This window comes from Orcinus orca, chromosome 4, assembly GCF_937001465.1.
Source record: "Orcinus orca chromosome 4, mOrcOrc1.1, whole genome shotgun sequence".
NCBI classification, from domain to species: Eukaryota; Metazoa; Chordata; class Mammalia; order Artiodactyla; family Delphinidae; genus Orcinus; species Orcinus orca.
Window position 1 is genome coordinate 138273252 of NC_064562.1, and position 5379 is coordinate 138278630.

Consider the following 5379-nt stretch of genomic DNA (forward strand, 5'->3'; position numbering starts at 1 on the left):
AACGCTATATAAGTTTTCCTCTAAACACTGGTTTTATTGCAGCCCACAGATTTTGATGTTATATTTTCATTTTCATTGATTTCAAAATGTTTTAAATTTTTCTTGAAACACTGCTTTGACCCAAGTTATTTCAAAGTGTGTTGTTTAATTTTCAAATATTTTAGGATTTTCCAGCTATCTTTCTTTTTTTTATTTCAAGTTTAATTCCATTATGGTATGAGAACATATTTTGCATGACTCCCATTCTTTTAAATTCATTAAGGTGGGGCTTCCCTGGTGGCTCAGTGGTTGAGAGTCTGCCTGCCGATACAGGGGACACGAGTTCGTGTTCTGGTCGGGGAAGATCCCACATGCCGCGGAGCGGCTGGGCCCGTGAGCCATGGCCGCTGAGTCTGCGCGTCCGGAGCCTGTGCTGCGCAACGGGAGAGGCCACAAGGTTAAGAGGCCCGCGTACCGGGAAAAAAAAAATTCAATAAGGTGTGTTTTATGACCACTTATATGGTCTACTTTAGCAAATGCCATTTGACCTTGAGAAGAAGTCATTGGAGAAAATTAGATCAAGCTGATTGATAGTGTTGTTCAGGTCAATTATATCCTTAATGGTTTTATGCTTCCTTTGTCTATCGATTACTAAAAGAGGAGAGTTGAAGTCTCTAGCTACAATAGTTGTCTGTCTATTGTTCCTTTCAGGTCTATCATTTGCTTCTTCACGTATTTGGATGCTTTGTTGGTAAGTACACACATGTTTAGGATTGTTATATCTTCTTGGAGAATCAATCCCCCTATTATTATGTAATGCCCCTCATTATCCCTGATAATCTTCCTTGTCCTGAGGTCCATTGTCTCTGAAATTAATATAGCTACTCTAGTTTTCTTTTAATTAGTGTTAAAAATGTTATACTTTCTCCATCCTTTAATTTTAACTTTTCTGAGTCTTTATATTTACAATGGGTTTCCTATAGACAACATATGGTTTTATTCTGTCAATCTTTCTCTTAATTGGTGCATTTAGACCATTATCATTTAAATGATAATTGATATAGTTGGACTAATATCTCCCATATATGTAACTTTTTAATATTTCTTGTACTTATTCTTTGTTTCCATTTCCCCCCCTTTTTTTTCTGCTTTCTATGGCTTTCATTGAGCATTTTATATAATTTGAATTTTGCCTCCTCTCTTAGCATATCAATTATACTACTATAAAATTGTTTAATGGTTCCTTTAGAGCTTGAAATAAACATTTTAAATTAATCCAAGTCACTGTCAAGTAACACTTCATGTGTAACACAGGTTTCTTAGAGTGTATTCCCCATCCCTCTGTCCTTTCCTTATAACATTTCTGTCACTCATTTCACTTATCCATATGGTATAATCACCCAATACATTGTTATTATTCTTAACAGTTATATTTTATATCTATTAAAATAAGAAAATTAAAATATTTTATTCATTTGTTCCTTCTCCAACCTTCTTCCTTATTTATGTAGATCTGAGTTTTCTGACTTACATCATTTCCTTTCTCTCCAATTCACTTCTTTTAATATTTCCTTCAGGATGAGTCTACTGGGGATGAATTCTCTAAGTTTGTGTGTGTGTGTGTGTGTGTGTGTGTGTGTGTGTGTGTGTCTATGCACAAGAGCGAGATAAACAGTCTTAATATCCTTTTGAAGGACAATTCTTCTGAAGGGTAATTTCACTGGGCATAGAATTCTAGGTGCTTTTTTTTCTTTCAATACTTTAAATATCTCACTCTGCTCTTCTTGTTTGCATCATTTCTGATGTGAAGCCCACTGTAATTCTTATTTTTTTTCCTCTGTAGGTAAGGTGTTTCCCTTCCTTCCCTTTGACTTCTTCACAGATTTTTGTCTTTGTCTTTGGTCTTCTGTAGTGTGAATATGATATGTCCAGGTGTAGTTTTTATGAGTTTGTTTGTTTTGTATTTATCCCGTGTTATTCTCTGAGCTCCCTGGATCTGTAGTTTGGTGTTTGCTATTAATTTTGGAAACATTTTGTCCCTTATTACTTAATATTTCTTCTGCTCCATATTCTCTTTCTTCTTGTTCTGGCAATCCTAATACATATATGTTACTTTTCAAAATGTCCCAAGTTCATGGAGTTTCTATTCTTTTTTTAAAAAAAATTCTCTTTACCCTTTGCATTCCATTTTGGGAAGTTTCTATTGGTCTACCTTCAAACTCACTGAATCCTGCCTCAGCTGTGTCTATACGGATGAGATGTTTAAAGGCATTCTCCATTTCTGTTGCAGTGTTTTTAATACTTAGCATTTCCTTTTCATATATTCTTAGAGTTTCCACCTGCCTGCTTACGTTAGCTATCTATTCTTGGATATTGTCTTCTTTTTCAATTGAAGCACTTATATAATTCACAGTTATTTTAAATTCTTTTTTTTAATAATTCCAAAATTTGTGTCATGTCCAAGTCTGGTACTGATGCTTACTTTGTCTCTTCAGATATTATTTTTCTTGCCTTTCGGTATGCTTTGTAGTTTTTTGTTGAATGCCAGTGATGTTGTATTGGTGAATAAGTATTGAGGGAAATAGGCTTTTAGTGTGAGGATTTATGCTAATCTGAATACGAGTTGGGCCTAATTAATGTTTGCCGTAGCTGTTGGTGCCAGTGGCTTCATATTCCTCTGGGGTCCTGATTTTTGTCCCTCTTCCTCATTGTGGGCTTCCCTCAGTACTCCCTCCTCAGGGTAGGTCTGCATCTTGCAGCTCTGTCAGCTGTATTACACTGTCATTTTCCTGGAATCCAATGTGTGGTGCAGAAGACCAATACTCTCATCTTATGATTCAACCTCAGTCTTTTAATGTGCCTGAAACTCTGGACTAAAACACTGACTGGTATTTCCACAGTAACTGTTTAGCTTCCCTCCACCCTCTAGGCTAGGCAGGAAGGTGAGAGTGATCTGGGTCAGGCAGCATTCCCTTCTGCTGCCTGGGATAAGGCTCTGGGTAAAATTTTTCCCCTTGAAAAGTAGGCCTTTGTTATGGAGAATCCTCTGGACATATTACACAATGATTACTCATATCCCCTCCTCCAGCCAGAATCACAAGGTTAGAGAATTTGCATGTGCAGTAGGAAAACCCAGGGGGGGGTGCCCCTGGAGCTAAAACCTGTGAAGGTATGGGGGTCATCACAGCCCCCATGGGCTTTTCCCTCTCATTCTAGTCCACACTCAGCCTCCAGCAATTCATCAAAATGATTGTTTAAGTATCCCTACCAGTTTATGGCTCCAACAGCTTCTGCTCCAGGTAAGCAGATCTCATCTGTGACTCTCTGAATTTGCTTGTCTCTACAGATTTCAGGGTAACAAGTTTCCTTATAATCTCAGGTCTCTGATGAGTCCAAGAAAAGTCACTGATTTTCTGTTTCTTCTTCCTCTTCTTGCAGGCACAGGAATGACAGTTTACAAGTTCTTTGCACATTGGAGTTTAAACACTGGAATTCTGTAACCTGAAGACTTTTATCGTGGTGTTCATCAAGTTTCTTTTTATGAGATAGCATCTTCTCTATGAGTTCATCACATACAGACGGATTTCATGGAGAAAAACTAATTACATAGGGTCTTTTAATTTATGTTTATCAAACAAACACACAGTGTACGCTCTAATACTGTTGAGCATTTTTCTTTCATAAAGCTAACTATCTTTTTATACAGTACTGCAGCCTTTGGTTTTAGGAGGCTTGCTGTTTCAGCTCTCCACGGACACATAAATACTTAACAACTATGTTTATGGTTCCACCTGCATTTTGCAAATGCTCTCTGAATATCTAGTTGACCTAAGTTGGGATCAGCTAGTGGGTGAAAGATAGAAATATCAAACCCCCATGGACAGTCACCCTCTGGAGAATTATCAGTGATAATCACTATAGACTTAAATGTGTCATCTTGATAAAGTCATTGCCATATGAATGCTACTCTGAACCACATTAATGAAGAGCTATAAGATGGCTACTCATAGACACCAAGTAACTTCTGCTTTACAACCAAGAAGAGAATACTTCAAGAAGAGAATATTCCAGAGAGAAGCATCTGTAAGAAACATGGGTGCCATTTGTTTACTGCTGGGGCAGGAGATACAGTCTTAGTTATGAGGAAAGCAATTTGAGGTTAGAAGGCAGCTGTATTTTTAAGCTATGCGTGGTGTTCTGGTTTGTAGGTCCCCTGTGAAAATATTCTCCTGACCACCAGATCTTTTGCACACAGTGCTTGTAGACATGCTCCAGAAAATGGTTCATAACATGTATTTCAAACAAAGAAATGAAATGATCTGTGTCACCAATTTAATTCATGCTTGGCATACATTTTCTAGTTGACCTGTGGCACCCTTCATCTTGATGACTTCAATACAGTGCTCTCTGCACTTGACTCTCCAGGCCCAACAGCTTATCTGGCCACAGTGCAAGCCTGCCGCTGCCCACTCCCCTACCCACCATTCCATCCTATATGAATTATTTTTAACTAAGAAAGTTATTAAGAAGAATGGCCCAAATCAGGAGAGGCGCATATTGAATTCATCAACAGATACACAGCAGGATGCTGTAATTAAGGCTTCACTTGGAGCCTAAACTCTGTGTTGTAATCTTGAAATCAATATCAGTTCTACCACCCATTTTCTAGCCTGAAGTAATAATAGTTATAAATATCAATACACTGTGAACTCTAAAGTGCTATGCAAACCTAACATATTATCTCCTTCCAGTGCTATAATACTTAAAAATTACAATAGAGTTCTTTTTCCTCAAATGTTTTAATTAGAAAAAAATTATTTCTCATAATATAAGGGCAGCAAGAAGGATTTTAATGAATTTAAACCATGAAATATAGCCACTACTTTGTAATTTTTGTTCTCATGGAGTGTGGTCAGCAGACTCTAAGGTGGCCCCCATCATCATGCTGCTGGTGTTCATGCCTTGTCTGATACCCTCCCCTCCAGTGTAGGTGGGACTGATGAATTGCTTCTAACCAACAGAATATGCCAAAGGTGACATGATGTACTAGATTATGTGTATATATTACAAAAGATTGTAACTCATCTTGCTAAGAGACTCTTTCTTTTGCGGGACTTGAAGATGCAAGCTGCCATGTTGTGAGCTGCCATGTGGAGAACAGCATGTGGCAAGGAGCCGAGGGTAGGCTCCAGCTCAGAGCAAGCAGGAAACTGAGGTCCTCGGTCTGGAAAACTGAAAGGAACTGAATTCTGCCAATAACACTGTGAGTTAGGAAGCTGATATCTCCCCAGTCGAGCAACTTGGCCAACACCTCGATTGCAATTTTGAAAGACCCTGAAGCGGAGGACTCAGCTAAACTGTGCCCAGACTCCTGACCCAGAAAAACTCTGAGGAAATACA

The 5379-nt window shown here is 38.2% G+C and overlaps 1 pseudogene; it reads right to left on the reverse strand.

Moving 5' to 3' along the window:
* Positions 1 to 449: 449 nt before the first annotated feature.
* On the reverse strand, positions 450 to 4250 carry LOC117199530 (AKT-interacting protein-like; annotated as a pseudogene).
* Positions 4251 to 5379: the final 1129 nt, after the last annotated feature.